At 44.0% G+C, this 17,737-nt stretch overlaps 1 protein-coding gene across 2 annotated transcripts in view; it reads right to left on the bottom strand.

Annotated features, from left to right (window-relative positions):
- Positions 1-17,737, bottom strand: part of B3GAT2 (beta-1,3-glucuronyltransferase 2) — a 70,046-nt gene that overhangs the window by 12,343 nt on the left and 39,966 nt on the right. The gene's annotated exons all lie outside the window — the stretch shown is intronic.

Below are 17,737 nucleotides of genomic sequence, written 5' to 3'. Positions count from 1 at the left end.
AAACAGAACCATAACTTCCCGCATTTACTTCCAATTATAAATTAGAATTATTTTCTTCTGGTGTGGAAGAAGAATGAAAAAGCATGCCTTGGTTGTTAAACAGGTCTGTTCATCTGCTGCAGAATACTGACTGAAACTTTATAATTGCTTCAAGGTGAAACTTTAAAAAAAGTCTAATTTTAAAAATTCCTCAAAAGGTATTTAGCAGCCATTATTTTCCATGGAAAAAAGTTAAACACTCTGCATTTCTAAGAAGTGTTCTTTATTTAATCTATAAACAATTCATTTAAATCTGTACTCTGAAAACAAAAAACTATCATAGAAAACTGAATCTTCTAAGGAAAGAATCAGGATGCTGAGCAAGGATGGAAAATCTGATCCTAATAACCAAACATAATATAAGGAGGTTTAACTAACTGAATACTGAAAATATCCATGAATTATTTTTTAGTGGGCACAACTAACACTGAAGTTTAGAACCAAAAAGACTGATGGGAAATAAACCCATCAGAGTTTATTTGTATATGCTGGGCACAGCAGAGTCAACATGCTTGACATGGCCTGGGTAAAGAGGCCATGGTTACTGAATTGGTCAAACTAAGCCACTCCAGTCCAACCCAGAAAATATAGCAGAGCATGGTGAAGAAGGTACTTATTCCCCAATCCTAGTGAATACTGGTGAAATAATTTTTTAAATAGTAACTCTTCAGGGATTCACTAATGAAGCTATTACATCACCTCCTAGTTTCACATGGAAGCTATGTTGGTTTCTGACTGGAAATCTTCAGAGTTTCCTAAAGACCTATTTTAAAGAAATAGTGTGGCAGGGAAGGATGGGAGTTGAGTGAAGGCTTGTAACTTGGAGGCCCTGAATTCAAATCCTTGCTCTGCCATCTACTATTAAAGTGACTCAGGAAGGTACTTTCACTGTTCTGTTCTGCATTTACACAAATGTAAAATGCAGACAGTTATCATATTATATGGTTATTGTAAATCTTAAATGGATATATGTAAACAAACAAAACAGTACCTGGAAACATAGTAAGCATTCTTTGTTAAGCACAATCATTGAAAAAGAGCATTCTTATTCACTAATCTAAAGGATGCTATCTTTCATTTTTCATCTTCCTTTTGATATTATTCACTCATTCAGAAACTCTTTATGGGCCCATTGCTGGTTTTCAGTATTGGTAACACAATACTGAATGTGGTCTCTGCCCTCTGGCAACTCCTAGTTTAATCAGAAGAACAGATATGGGCACAGCTGTGCCACAGATGCTATAAAAGATGTAAGTACAGAGCTTTGGGAGCACAGGAGTTGGAGAAGCAAATGCTATCTGACTAGAATGAGTAAGGGCTTTGGAGACACTGAAATCTGAGAGGGACTTTGAAGCATCCATGTAGAGGAAGGGAGAGTTGTGAGGCCAAGTCTCAGGCTGGAGCAGCAATGATGGGTGACAAGGCTGTAAAGCTGCTTGTGCCCAGGACTCTGTACCCTACCCTGTGGCGGGCAACCTTGGCTCCAGATTCTAATCAAAAGTCACTTTTAGGAAAATTTCTCTGGCAGCAGTACAGTAACTGCCTGAGGTAGAGAGACCAGCCAAGTGTCTGCTGCACTAGGTGGTCCAGGTAAAAGCAGACAGATGGGCCCCACCTGGGGTGTTCAGCACAGCTACAGAGAGTGCTGGAGAAGGTCACCAGTGCAGGCCTGGACACTAGGACAAAGGAGCTTATATCAGAACCTGGAAGGCATTTTACTCCTTCACCCAAGACACAGAAGAGAAGGAGCAGGATTGGGGTGGTCCAACTCTCACTCCATGGCCAGGCAGTTTTCCCCCGACCCTCTGCCTCTCCTGCAGAGCTATGGGTTCTTCCTGGACATTTCCTGTAGGCTCTCTTACCATCAAGTCCTGGTCTTAAGTACCTAGAGTAACCTGTACTCTCTCCTCTGTACAGGTTTTTCTCCTTCTCACTCCTTCAAAGGGGCTTCTAACAGCACTGATGGTTTCTGCATGCAAAATCCTGCAGCCCAATCTTACCTTACACTGGCTTTGAACCTTGGTGCAGCCTGAAGATATGTTCAGGCCAAGACTGACATGAATGTGGTGGCGGCGGGGGTGGAGCTGCTTAAGGCACCTGCCTGTAAGACTGTCCACATTTCCCCACTTCTCCTCAGGGTCAGTCTCTTTGGATGCCTTTCTATATTTAAAACCAACTGTGGGTAAAACATACTGTCCTAAGGTACAAAGGCATAGATACCTGAGATTCAATTACAGCTTGTGTTTCCATAAGCCAGCCATGACCTTTGTAATCTTGTGTTCCTCCCTGCAAAAGCTGATGGGGAAGCACAAGGAAAGACTGGCCAGGGACCAGGCTTCTGAGCAAGGATCAAACCATCCATGCTTCTCCAGCCCTGCTGTCAGTTTACTTCTGGTTACCTACTTGTCAATAGATCTAACTCCACACCCCTTTTTAATTATCATTATTATGTAATTTATTATTTATTAGTTTCTAGTGTAGTGCTTTGAGCCTATACAAGCACTGTTTTAAGGTTTTATGGCCTGATACAGTTTCAATGTTTATAAATGTTTCATGAACACCTGAAATAAAGGTATATTCTATGTATATTGAGTACAGTGTTTTATATATAATTATTAGATCAAGTTTTTTATATATTCCATTTTCTACAGCCTTTTGTCTGCTTAAATCTGTCAGATTTAGATAGGTGTGTTAAACATGTCTACTATGATTATGGTTTTGTCAAATTTTCTATTTTTATTTATGTCTGCCTTTAGTTTTTGGACTCATTGATAACTTGTACACAATGGCTGATGATGAACGCTGTACTTTTGTGGTGTACATAGTTTCCATCAATACAAAATGTCCCTCTCCTTCTCATTCAATATTTTTGGCCTTGACTTCTGCTTTGTTCAACACAGATGTGAACACTCCTGCTCTTTTGTTGTTTGTCCTTCCTTAGGATACTATAGTTTATCTCTTTCTTGTCCATCTCTATCACATTTTTAGGTGTCTTTTATATGAGATACAGCTTTGCTGCTGTGTTTTATTTAGAGCAATTTAATTTTTTCCACACTTAGTGTGGTTATGTTTGGTTTTATCTTAGGTTCATTATATACATTTTTTTTGCTTTTTTCCTTTCTTCTTTTTGAATTCATTTTGGTTTCTCTTCTTCCTCTAATTGTTGAAAAGGTTTTGTTTTATATGTATTCTACTGTGGTTACCTTTAAAATTCCTTATTTAAAATAATTTTAACTGTTTAAGGAGCTTTTAAGGAACTGATATTTCTCTTATCATCATGAATTGAAGCCTCTGTCTGTCCCCCCTCCCCCGCACCTTTTTGAATGAGACTACATCTGCAGTGGGCACCTATTCCCCCATTTCCTATCCTCTCCCTCACCAGCGGGCATTGAAATATACCAGCGTTTTTATTTGAAAACTTCATTTTCACGTTGCTTCTCCTATTTCCAGATTCCAACGAACAGCTTTAAACTTCACAATCACGTTAGTTACTATCTACTTTTAATCGTAAAAATTGCCACTTTTGTTGCTTACTACTTTATCTGGTACAGCAACCTCCCTATTTTTTAGTTTCTTATTCTAATTCACATTGGCTAAAGTGCTTTCCTTAACTGATGTTGTTTTGTTGTTGGTTTTTGAGAAAAATATTTGAAATGTCTCTTTTGCCCTCACACAGACATAATGATTTCACGGGGTACAAAATTCTAGGATCCTTTCTTTTCTTCAGAACTCTAAACACCTATCTATCTCCATTATTCTGTATCATTCAGTGTTATAGAAAGAAACCTGATGTTAGTCTGATTTTTCTCTCCTTCATAGAGAAGCAGTCCCCCCCCCACCGACCCCCTCTGAATACCCTTGAGATTGTTTTATTATTAAATCCTGGCACAGTTGTTCTAAACTTGGGATTCATTCATTCATTCGTTCAACAAAAATATACATACCAGGCAAAGTGCTAGGAACTGGGGAAAAGGTGGTAAGCAAAATCAGTCATGATTTGCATCTTAGAGTCAGTATAGCCCCAGTACAGTCTTGTCAGGGAGGTGGAATGTTGGTTAATGGTGCAGGTGCACACACGGTGGTGAGTACTATGAAGGAAGGGTGCGGGTGCTATGCGAGGAAATCTTACCCTTCAGGGTGGACCAAGGATGATTAAGCTGGAATCTGAAGGATGGAGTGGGAGAGGCAGGTGGGTTGAGGAAAGAGCCTTCCAGGCAGAGACAAGTACACATGATGGCAGGATTGTGAGGTGGGACAGCAAGCCACTGAAGCTGAGCGCACAGAGAACACAAGGAAAATGACTTCAGCAAGGCTCGGGGGTGGGGATGCCCAACCATGCAGGACCTGGGAGGCCATGGAGAAATGAAATACAAGGGGCGCTGCAGAAATGTTGTAAGCCGGAGCCTAACAGGTCAGGGAGCATAATATGGGGATAACAAAAGAAGCTGTGGAGCTAGTTAGGAGGTCACTGCTGGTCCAGGTAAGAGATGATGGGGCGTGGGGGTGGAGGCAGCAATGTGGCAGAGGAGGTAGAGAGAGAGACTGGAGTGGTAAACCCGACCGACTGTGAAGCTTTCACGGGGCAGCCGCATACCTGTACATTCTAAGAACTAAGAGTAGTGGTGGCAGTGACAGTTGGCTTAACAGCAGCTACATTTTAGGAAACATTCACAGTGAACCAGGCCTTGTTCTAGGTGCTCTGTCTGTATTAACCTGCTTAATCCTCACAGTGACCCCAGCAGATAGATGCTATTACTACCATAATTTACAAATGAAGAATCAGAGGCACAGAAAGGCTAAGTAACTTGCCTAAAATCTCACTCTGAGGAAGTAGCAGAGCCCAAATTCAAACCTGGCAATGGAACCATTCTCAAAACTCAAGTATTATAGGAACTTGTATCCTGTTTCTTTCTGATTTTTAGAGACAGGGTCTCACTCTGTCACCCAGGCTGGAGTGCAGTGGCACGAATGTAGCCTCGCACCCCCTGGGCTCAAGTGATCCTTCTAGCTCAGCCTCCCAAGTAGCTGGGACTACAGCGTGCACCACCACACCTGGCTAATTTTTTTTTTTTTTAAACACAGTTTTGCTCTGTCACCCAGGCTGGAGTGCAGTGGGATGATCTCAGCTCACTGTAACCTCTGCCTCCCGGATTCAAGCAATCCTCCTGCCTCAGCCTCCCGAGTAACTGGTATCACAGGCATGCGCCACCATGCCCAGCCAATTTTTATATTTTTAGTAGAGATGGGGTTTCACCATGTTGGCCAGGGTGGTGGTCTCAAACTCCTGGCCTCAAACGATTCTCCTGCCTTGGCCTTCCAAAATGCTGGGATTACAGATGTTAGCCACCACAACCAGCCCTGTTTCTTTCTTGATATTTCATATATATTTGTTTTATTTTCTAATTTTGGAACTCTTACTGAACATGCTGGATTTATAAGTCTCCTTCCACCGACATTTCTATTTCTTTGTACTTTTGCTCCTATTTTGGAAGAATTCCTGCAGGAGGGCGTTGGGATCCACTTCTCCGCATTGCAACCCTAACAACATCACTGCCACTTAGAGCCTCAGTGCTATCACCCTTTCACATGCGGTTATTCCAGCAGTCATGCCTTTGATTTGCAGGAATCCTTGCCTGTTCTCCAATGACTCTTTCCGCAGCTGCTGGCTCTTGTTTTATGATGCCACATCTTTTAAAATCTGAGAATGAACTCTAGAATATTTAAAAGCTCTCTCTTGACTCCTATACTGTTTCAGTGAGAACTCCTTTGTCTTGGTTTACTTTTTAAAATTATCTACTCATATTTGCAAGCAGAAGTCAAGGCTGAACAGCATTGATGGTTTGTGTTGGTCTTTGTCAGCAATTGTGAGAGGCTTTATTTTAGGCACACCTGTGGCCACTTTGAGCCGTTTCCATAGAAAAGCCAGGGAGTTACTCAGGGAAACTCAATACTTTAGAGGCGGCTTCACCAGCGGGCTGTGATAGAGCTTTTCCCTCCATGTTAATGGGAGCAAACTACCCAGAAGTCAGGCAGAACCGGGAGCCTACCACACAACCCCCACCTGACGTGGGGGCATTCTCTGCCAAACGAGGAAGCTGTGTAGGGGCTTGACGGCATGTGTCTGAGGCACAGCCCCCTTTAGCCCACTGGATCTCTGCACTCTGAGAATAGGGGTTTCCAGGGGCTCCCATGAGGACATCATCCTCTTACTTCTCATATGATCCCCCCCTCCTCTGTCTGTCCATCCAAACTTAGCCTCACATTTCTCCCAGAAGCCTCATTGTACATGTCCTTTTCTGTTTCCCAGCACGGTTTTAGATATTACCCTACTTTCTAATCTTGATCTTTTTAATGGATGGAGGAATGTAGAAATGGTAAAACTTATTACAGTTAGTTATAAAAAGACCATACTCTGCCCCCATCCCTCAACCATTATGGATAAATGAAAGTTTGTTATTCTTTCTCTAACAACAGACTAAAGCTTAAGAACTCAAACTATAAAACTCTTATAAGACAACGAGGAGAGCTTCATGAGACTGGATTCAGCAGTGACTTCTTAGATATGACACCAAAGGCACAGACGACAAAAGATCAGGTAGATAGGCTGGGCACGGTGGCTCACACCTGTAATCCTAGCACTTTGGGAGGCTGAGGCGGGCAGATCACGAGGTCAGGAGATCGAGACCATCTTGGCTAACACGGTGAAACCCTGTCTCTACTAAAAATACAAAAAATTAGCCAGGCGTGGTGGCGGGCGCCTGTAGTCCCAGCTACCCGGGAGGCTGAGGCAGGAGAAAGACATGAATCCGGGAGGCGGAGCTTGCAGTGAGCTGAGATCGCACCATTGCACACTGCCTGGGTGACACAGCGAGACTCTATCTCAAAAAAAAAAAAAAAAAAAAAAAATCAAATAGATAAACTAGACTTCTTCCAAAACTAAAGCATTTGTGCATTAAAGGACAGTATCAACAGAGTGGAAAAGGTAACCCACAGAATGGGAAAAATATTTGTAAATAGCATAATAGCATATCTGATAAAGGATTAATACACAAAATATAAAGAATTTCTACAGCTCAGCAACAATAAACCACACAACCCAATTCAAAAATGGGTGAAGTCCAATATGACTGATACAAAAAGAGGAGAGAGCGGAGGAATGCATGCCACAGAAGAAAGGCCATCTGCGAGCACGGAGAGGCCTCAGGGGAACCCTCATGCTGATACCTTGACCTTGGACCTCCAGCCTCCAGAACTGTGAGAAAATCCATTTATGTTGTCAAAGCCAAATAAATACATAAACATTTTATAGAAATGTATAAAGGACTTAAATAGACATTTCTTTAAGAAGGAAGTATGAATGGCCAAGAAGCACATGAAAAGATGTTCAACATTGCTAATCATTAGGGAAGTGCAAATCAAAACCGGAATGAGATACCACTTCATCTCCATTAGAGTAACTATTACTAAAAGAACTAATACAACAAAACAGTAGCAAGTAAGTATTGGTGAGGATATGGAGAATCTGGAACCCTCCTGCATTGCTGCGGAGAGTGTAAAATGATGCAGCTGCTGGAGAAAATAGTATGGTGATTCTTCAAAAAATTTAAACAAAAATTTACCTGTGATCCAACAGTTCTACTTCTGGACATCCAGAAGAATCTAAAGCAGGGACTCGAACAGATATCTGTGTACCAATGTTTATAGCAATATTATTCACAGTGGCCAAAAGTGGAAACAACCCAAACGTCCACGGTTGTATGAATGGAGAAACGAATTGTGGTCTACACGTAACAATGGAATATTAGTAGCCTTAAAAAGGAATGAAATTCTGATACATAGTATGAATGAACCTTAAAGATATTATGCTCAATAAGCAAAGAAAGGACAAATATGATTCCATTTATATGAGGTACCCAGAATAGTCTAATTCAGAGACAGAAAGTAGAATTGTGATAACCAGGGGCTGAGGGGAGAGGCGAGTCAGGAGTTATTGTTCAGTGAGCATAGAATTTTGGTTCAATGATGAAAAAGGTGTGGAGTTGGACAGTGGTTATGGTTGCACAATAATGTGAATGAATTCAATACCACTGAACTGTCCACTTCAAAATGGTTAAAATGGTAAATTTTATGTATATTTCACCACAAATAAAAACAGATTAAACTTGCATTCCCAATGAACACAGGCAATCTTTTTATTTATATTGTTGCTGGTGTCAGTATTATGATTAAAATATTCCTGTCCTATGCTTAAATTCTCTTCTTGCTTGAGCAATGGAAGAAGTATTTTCTATGGAAGTGACTATTGAGCATTCCCAAACTCTGTCATGAGGTTATCCAACCTGAGGTGGATGCAGGGGGTGGCCTGGGAAAGGGCTGTGACCACTGAGGGACGATAACGAGACACAGGAAGGAAATAGGAGTCGCTTCTGATCACTTTCGCCGGCTGCTCTTACTCCTGGGTGCACTTCAGAATCAAAAAAAAAAAAAAAAGACCCGCAACCACACAAATACCAGGCCTCACCCTCAGAGAATATATGTTCTCTTTGCTCCCAGGTAGAGCCCAGGTGTGGGTGTTTTTTCAAAGCCCCTTGCCATTCTGATGCGAAGCCATGGGGAGACCCGCTAAATTAGACCCTCCTCAGAGAGCTCTGGAGTACAACTCGGCATCCCCTTTTACACCTCCACCATTAAATAATGGCAATATTGTCTCAGAAGCGAGAAGGTTTAAGTCTTAATTTTGATAATCTTTACACTAGAAAACATGTTAAAATTCATAAACTCAGCAAACATTTGTTCAAGCTATTACCATCAGGGACCGCGCCCTGCCTGGAGATGCAGGGATACAGGAGCGCCCTCCTAAGTGTACTCCCCGGCTAGCAAGGCGGCCAGGGGCGGGGAGGACACTGAATGAGCGCCACCTTGTGGAAAAAGTCATAAATGCATAAGCCCAGGATTCTAGGGAAAAAGGTGGAAAGGGGCATCCATGTGATGGAAAATCAGGAAAAACTTCCCAGAAAAAGCGATTCCTGCCTCATCAGTGAGTCTGGAAGAGAGATCGGAAATTAGCTAGGCAAACGTGAGAAGAAAAGTGGCATTCTACATCCTAGACTGGAGGGCAGTGTGTGCCACACTTGGTTTAATCAGGCCCATCAGCTTAGGGCAATGCCGACTGACCACGGCGGTTGGCCTGAGGGATTTACAATTGAGGTGAACTGATGCGCAGAGTGTTTGCGGTCAGGGTGATTATAGCTGCTTAGGGAGCCCAGGAAGAATGCCTGCAAACCTTAACTTCTGAAGCCAGTGCAGAAAAATATGTGGTAGTCACAGCAAACAACCTGCATGCCAAAGAGAGAAGTGGTCTGCACCCCGGCCCCCATGTTAGCGATGCAGGGCAACAACCCTTAATCCTAATTATTTACATGATAAAATAAATAATACCTCTTTGATAGATTCTAGATGAAAACTATTACCTACAGATGCTCTCCTAGCGACTCTTACGAAAGTCGAGGTGGTGAAAAAGGACATTTGCCCCCTTGTGACTTGATTAGAAAGCATGAGAATCATTCTTTTAAATCTTTCCCCACGTGCCATGAGGAATCTGCATATTGAATACCTGTCTCGTGGTCTACACAGACTCACTCACCTACAGGGGCAAGCGGCACTCACATGGCACCAAATGCCTGGCAAATCTCAGTGTTACAAATGGCATTTTCTTCTGAAAGCTCAAGTGCTGTTTGTCTAGTTTTTCAGCTGGGAAATTTTAACAATGAACACATATCTGCTCCTAAACGACTCTTTAATGATCTTTTTTGGCTTTGATTTTCTCCTGTTGATCACTCTCTTTTGGGGGTATTTAGTCGAAAGTAAGGGCTAGCGTTTATCTCAGCATGCCATCCTGCACGCTGAGCCAATTCATCGAATGATAACGAGCACAGGTCCACCAGACAGAAGAGAAATGAAGTTCATCATGAGTCCACAGTGGAATTTATATGTTCTTAAGTACTGCCGTTAAGAATGATCTCACATAGCTACACGCGGGTGCAGATTCAAATATTCACAGAACAGCAGGAACTTCTGTATGTATTCATCTTACTTCAACCTCAACACAACCCAGAAAGCTACTGATATGATCCCTAATCTACAGGTATTAGGAAGAAACAGATATTCCCCTAGATCTTCAGGCTGCACAGCCTGTATGTGTCAGAGCAGGACCCGAGGGTGACTGATTCTCCCACCCTACAGCTACCTGCATGGACCTCACCACTGTGATAATCAAACAAAACACTGACCTAATACATCCAAATAAATGTATGAGCCAGCTGAACCCAAAGGCAGTCTCGTTTCTTGGTTAAGAGTGACATTCACCAAGTGTCTACAATGTTCTACTCCTGGCTGCTTTGCATGTGATGTCTGATTTTGTGAAAAATTTCATTTTCCCTGTTCTGCAGACGAAGAAACCAAGAAACTGTTCTGCAGGCTCAGAGACCAAGAACTCAGTGACTTGGCGGTAGGTGGGTGAGTTGGAGGCCATTTCTGTAGACACACTGAACTGACTCTGAATCCCAGACAACTCACTTAGCGTGCCTAGGCCTTGGGCTCCTTATATGTAAGTGGGGATAATAAAAATAGTATATCCTTCGCACAGCTGAGTGAGGATGAATGAAGAAAGAATACAGAATGCCTCTGAATGCCTGATGCCTGGTAAATGCCCAGGAAACAACATATAATTATTGAGTCCACTGGACATCCCGATATAAAGGAAAACTTCAGGTTTTCAAAATTTTTAGTCCTGGAATGAATGTTTTATTCCACTGAAATCATGAGGGGATCTCCAATGTGCAAATGCAGTGCTGCTAGAATTGAGGTGGGCAGAGGCCTGGAAACCCCTCTCCCCACTTCCCTTTCAACCCTGAAAGGCCTCTGCAGAGCCCTCCCTCTCCACGTCCATCCCACCTGACCCCATTGCCAGCGGCTCCAGAGCCAGCACCCTCAGTGTCAGCACACAGATGCACAGGTGCTCCTTGCCCCACACACCCACCTCTACCCAGCACAGCCCTGGCCACAGCACATGCAGACAGGACCAGACAAGGTACTGTGGGCATCAAATCCCTGCAAGTCTCTAGACCACACCATGTTCTAGAAACAGATTAAAAACTGAGCAGCAGGCTGCCTATTGCCCCAACACTCTGCCACCTGTCCCTGTGGTTCTGTAAATTCTTGGGATAGAATTTACAGGTGTGATTGTCACCTGGCAGCCGCAGGCCTCTCCTGGTGACAATCACACTGTACCAACCCAAGGAAAAAGTCCCAAGCTGGTCCCCAGATCCTTCACTAAAAGGCAACACATGACACATAAGCCACTCTACTGAGAACATTCAGTAACTTTATAGTTCTCATAGAAAACATTCATGCGTGAAAAACAGCGCCCCTTAAATCACGAATGACTCCAAAGTGGCAAGAAGGTAATTCCCTCCATTTTCTTGCAGTATTTATATTCATGAAGCAAAGTAAAACATCATTAATTTTGACTGCTCATTTGGCTTTAATGATCATCTGATCCGGGCTGGGCTGAAGTTGATCACAGCATTGTCTACCGAGAAAAGGTCTGCCAAGTAAATTAACCCAGGCAAAATTCCTTGTTGACAAACACTGAGATGAAGGAGACCCGGAATAACTGTCATTCCCATGTCCCTGCACAGAGCCCACAGAAAGCAGGCTCCAGCAACCTGCCCAGAGTCATCCCTCGGCCCCCTCCAGTTTCACAGTCGTCATTTATAATAATTTTTAGAGGTTTGCCTGGTAAACCTGCAGTGGGGACACCTGCTCTGGGATAGTGCAGTCACTCAGCCCCACTCGCAGGCCGGGGCTGTGGGAAACCTGGGACTGGGATTGGGAAGGAGTGGAGGGCAGGATAGTCCGGCTTCTGCCTACAGGAAGGATGCATTCTGGGAGTGGGGGTGGCAGAGCCTCAATAATTACAGTGAGATGTACAACCACTGTGGCAAGGTGCAGAGGTATTGGAGGCTGAGAGAACAGCACATTATAATGCAGGAGGAGCTATCTTAATTGAAACATCAGCAAAACCTTCCCCGAGAAGGCGGCCTTTAAGCTGAGATTTGAAGGATGAGTAGAGCTGAACGAGGAAGGAGCATTTCCAGGCCGCGGCATCAGTGAAGGCCCCAAAGGGAAGGGTAAGATGTGTTGGAGGAAGTGATCTCTGCCCGCAAAGACTGAGTACAGGGGAACAAGGATAGTAAGGTGGGCAGGGGTGGATTGGGCAGGACATGGCAGGTGACAGTGACAAAGAACTGTTTATTCCAAGAGCACGAGCAGCCCCTGAAGAGCTGTGAGCAAGGGACTGCCAAGAATCTGGTTTGCATTCCTGAAAGATTCCTCCTGCTTCGTGGTGAAGTGGATGGAGTGGACACGGGAGAAGGCAGGTGTGGATGCAGGAGGCCCAGGCAGGCATGATCACTGACTTCCTCACTTCCAGCCTCTACACCCTCCACCGGGACAACACACCCACAGTGAATCCTGAGCTTGAAAACTTTAGTCAGGTTACGTGATTTTTTTTTTTCCTAATATGCAGACTCCTAGTTTTACACAACTGCTGTTCTGGTTAACAGAATGTTTTAACTACCCAACATCACTGTATTTTCTGCACATAAATTACAACTCAAAGGATAATACAAATTACACCAATTAAAACTAACCAAACTTAAATTTAATACATCATTTATCACCATACAACAGAAAAAGGTGTTAAAAAGATCTAAGTGTCTGCTGATTTATGAGTATAATCTGAAAAGGCTGTTAAAATTTTATAAGTCCTTAATAGCTCTGGTATTTAAGAACTCCTCTCACCTCCCAGCCCCCTACGGGCTCATTACCCAGATGGCTGCCTGAGCCTCCAGGCCCAGCCCTCCTCCCCCATTCATCCCGCACCTGCCAACATGTCATTCTCAAACTGTATTACTAATCACATCTGTTCCCTACTTGAAAACTTTCAGACTCTCCAATGTCCACAGAAATGAAGAAAAACTTCTCTTCTCAGCAATCAGTCCTCACCATCTGACCCCAGCTTGCCCTTCCCAAGAGCTACACACACCCTGGGATAACTTGTTCCAAAAACACACCCTGCCTATGATCCCTCCCTGCCCTGGCCTGGGCCTAGCACCGAAGGTGTCTCTCACATGCTGCCCTTTCCCAAGACCTTTCCCGAAACTCCCCCAATGGCTGTGGTTTTCTCTTTAAATGTAACCTCCAAACATTCCACTTGTACTCATTTTTGATCCCACAATATATCTGCCTGCTCTTGTAGCCATTCTCTCTCTGCTAGATACAAAACTCCCTGAGGTGAGGGGCTGCTACATTCAGTGTGTGTGGAATTCAGTCAAATGCCACATCTCCCTGTATTAACATTTGGCAGATGGTCAATTCCAGCAACTGGCCCCTCCACCTCCCCAGCCCTTGGCTTCCTTACTTATCTCACCTTTTTTCTGGGAGTCAGAGGTGACTCTCTCTAGGTCAACCTGTTCATCTAAGGTCCTGATCTTCCCTTGTTTCCTCTCCTTTGGGACTTTCAACACTTATCACTTCTTAAAAGTTCAATTTTTCCCCATCCATCATTAAAGAAAGAAGAAAAAGCTGTTCCACCCCTTGAAACTGCCACCATCTCTCTTTCCTACTCATTTGCTGCTGCATTTCTTGAAAGAGTTGTCTCCTAGCCCTCCTGCCTCCTAGTCATGCTCCCCACCCCACTCTCCACCCACTCGCTGCAAAGGTCAGGGCCTTTTAAGCCTCCACTGAATAGAAACTACCACCAGCTGGAAAGCTGGTGATAGGCCATAGGCGAGGAGGAGTTGGCTGCTGACAGAAGACAAGTATAACCAGGTGCACCGCCTTATACAACCTCCGTCTTTAGAATCAGAACTTGTCAAAATCACACAACTCTTGAGTTGGAGGGGACCTCAGCGGTCACTGCACCCTTCCTCTTCCTAACCCACACCTCCTGGCCACTCATCTTCACAACATCCTCTCAAATCCCTGTCCTGCCAAGACAGAACCTTCCCCAACCTTTCCCAGATCAAATCTCTCCCCTTCTGCTCCATTAGAAATCGAACATTTTTTTTTTTTTAAACAGTCTCCCTCTGTCACCCAAGCTGGAGTGCAGAGATATAATCTTAACCTCTACCTCCTGGCTGTGGCTCATTGCAACCTCCACCTCCACCTCCTGGGTTCAAGTGATTCTCATTCCTCAGCCTCCTGAGTAGCTGGGATTATAGGCACCTGCCATCACGCCCAGCTAATTTTTGTATTTTTAGTAGAGACGGGGTTTCGCCATGTTGGCCAGACTGGTCTTGAACTCCTGACCTCAGGTGATTCACCTGCCTCAGCCTCCCAAAGTGCTGGGATTACAGGCGTGAGCCACCACACCAGGCCAGAAATCTAACTTTGCTGAGACCATTCTGCTTCCAGCTTTCTCCCATACTCACCAAGGGTCCCCCTCTTCCCACATCCAACAACGGAATTCATCATTCATCTACCCCTTCTCTCCAGCAACCTCGCCAACTGTCCACCCTAACACCCTCTTGCTGGGCCTTGTCTCTTTTCCTGGCTCCTCTCCTGCAGTCACTTTAAATGCCTGCCCCCAGGATGCAATCCGAGGCGGCCACAGAGTCTCCCTGTGAGAGCGCATCCATACCCAGGGCTTTGACACACCCTGGCTACAGGACTCCAGGCCAGAAAACTAAGCCTTCCTAGACTTTGCCTGTATGAGGAAAAGGCACAGAAGACCTGTATGCTCCCAGCCTGCTCCTTCCACCTGGCCCTGCTGGTCTGTCACTTCATTTGGTTGGTCCTGATTTGTATTCTTTATAACACTGATGACAATGATAATTTTTGTAATTATAGCACTCTTCTGAGTTCTGAGTCATTCTAGCAAATTAGCAAACCTGAGGGAATCGTGGGAAACATCCAATGCAGTCAGTTGGTCAGAAGTGCAGGTGGCCTAGGGCTCTCCAACACATAGGGGGCATGTGAAGTAAGGGCAGTCTTGTTGGAGACTGTGCCGTCTAACCTCTGGGGTCTGCACCAACTCCAGGTGGTGTCAGAATCTAACTGCAGTACACCTAGCTGTGTTTTTAGCTGAATAAAGTACCTACTGTGTGCCAGCAACTCAACTGGGAACTCCATATACTGTCCTTAATGGAGCACCATGTCCCACCTGCCACATCCTAGAGTTAATCATAAGGAACATGCCAATGTTGAAAATTCCTAATAAGTATCTGTTTTAAGTTCTGAACTTGAACAAATCTACCCCTCCTGGTGAGGGTGAAGATTGCTTTAAGCTCAGTTCTCTTAGGCAGTGGTTCTTACTGACACTTCCTGGAAGTGGCTGAAGTGAGTCTGTCACTTGAAATTAACTTCAAAACAGAGCTAAAAACTTTGTGTGGACTTCCTCACTTGCAGCCAGTCCTCAGATTCCTGAGGTGGAGGAACTGAATTCTGAGGCACAGAACAGCAGAAACCGCCCAGGGTCTCACTGGCTTGGCAGAGCTATGTGGCCACTGGTCAGCTTTGAAGCCAACTGCACACCACCAGTGGGGCTGCCTCCAGCGTTTCCTTTCCATCTTGTGGGCAGGCATATTCATTTTTTTAAGTAGTAATCATTATTTTAAAAAAATCCTCCAATGGAACAGAAATAATCTTAAATCTGCCATTATGGTTGTAAACATAAGATTATTTCAAGAACAATGTTTCATGTCACCTGAGAGCAAAATTTCAGTATCAGGCAAGTTCAACATGGCAATAAAATGACAGTGTAAGAACTACTAGAATGACATGAAACATCACAGTTTCAATGTTTGATACTCAAGTGAATTTCCAGTGATGGGCCATGTGATGACCTCACAGAAATACAGACAGGACAGGCTCTGAGGGGCTTCTACAGAATGTGCTCAAACCCACAAATGTTCCATTTGGGCTCTTAATCCGCTTTGCAAATGCAAGACGCACCCAGGCTCCAATATGGTGCTCTCACTTGACTATCACAGAGCATTTTCAAAGTAGAGCTCCTGAGACTGTCCTGGCCACAGCAGGGATGTGGGTTCCCCACCTCTTTCTCTCCTTCTAGAGATTGTGTGTGTGTGTGTGTGTACATATAACTTGGAAGCACCAATTGAACATGAAGGCCTAAAAGGTCTTTTCCTTCTTCCCAGAGAATAAATTAATTGTATGTGGAATCTAAACAAAACCACAAATTTTCAAGTTAGAATTAGAACGAACTGCCTCAAAATCAGAATCATTATCCTATCAACCAAATCACTTAAAGACTTCCAAAAATATCAATAATTTACTGAAAAATAATATGCAAAGTTCATGTGCGAAGTGAAAAAAATTTACTGTGACAAGAGTTGTCTCCTTAGAGACAGACACTTGATTCCTATTTTAAAACAACACTAATGAATATAGAGCAAGGAAATGATTCATATTTTATTACGATGAGTACGTTTTTAATATGCTTTGAAAATATACTGAAATGCTTAGAAAAATCCAAACATTGGTCTTGTCATGGAAACAAGAATTCCCACAGAATTTGGCAATCCTAGCTAGGCCAGCCCTAATGCACAAACACATGCATCTTTAATTTTAGAAATATCTATGTGACCCAAATTCTGGGGGAACCAATGCAAATATTCAACAAGTCTATTGGATACCTGATCATCTAAAGTTCCCACATTAAAATCCAGGAAGAGCAACGCAAGTTGCTGTCACCTTGCATGATCCATGCAAGGAAATGGGCAGACATCCCACATGTTAAGGATACATGTCTGGGAAGTCTGTGTTGAAACAAGACTCTGGGAGAATCAGGAGCAAAAGTCTGTCTGCAGCTGCTTGAGCAGTCACAATCCTCACTTAGAAGCCCAAGCTTGGGTTCTGACTTGAGAGTCCCATGGTGGGAGGCCAGGAAAGGAGGGCTGCACTGGAGGGCCCTGGTGGTCATCTCCGGCAACTGCCTCACTTTACACAAGAAAACTTCGTCCCAGAGAAGAAGGACTTTCCCTAATGTCTACATTTTCTGCTCAAAGGTACACTTCTGGTCAGCAAGAAGCCTGATTTTCAAAAGATACTCTATGCCCCATGTTTTCAGGGCCATGGATTCTGAGTGGGTCAAGTGCAGGCCTCTTTCAAGAGTCCTCGGAACCATCCTAGATGTCTCTGCTGCCTCTCCTTCTGCCTCCAGGTGGAGACCTAGGTTGAGATGCCAGCTCAGTTCTGGACCTGCAAGAACTGAAGACCAAAGCAAACAGCTGGAGTAAAAGAGGGACGGAGAGGTCAGGGCCCTGAGAGATGGCCTGGCGGAGGGCTGGTGCTCTGGAGATGTGTGTTAAATGTTGAGTAAAAATCTCCTGTTTGTCTTCTCCCACGATGCTATGTGACAAGACCCACCACACAGCTGTCCAAGAGCACTTTGCCCCTCAGATGACTCCTGGTATTCTTTGTCCTCTGGCTCCCTCAGATTTATAGTATTGTCAGAATAAAAGTGATGAATCCAGTTCAGAAGACAGCCTCCATTCCATCAGAATTCTGAATGCGGAGATCTTGACTACGGCTGGGAAATAACGCACAGAAGATGGGGCAAGCACAGGCTGGCAGCCCGACCGAGCTGTGCTTCGGAGCTCAAGATTGATGAGAT

Source organism: Colobus angolensis, unplaced genomic scaffold (genome assembly GCF_000951035.1).
Source record: "Colobus angolensis palliatus isolate OR3802 unplaced genomic scaffold, Cang.pa_1.0 Scaffold431, whole genome shotgun sequence".
Classification (NCBI taxonomy): Eukaryota; Metazoa; Chordata; class Mammalia; order Primates; family Cercopithecidae; genus Colobus; species Colobus angolensis.
This window is presented reverse-complemented; position numbering and strand designations above follow the sequence as displayed.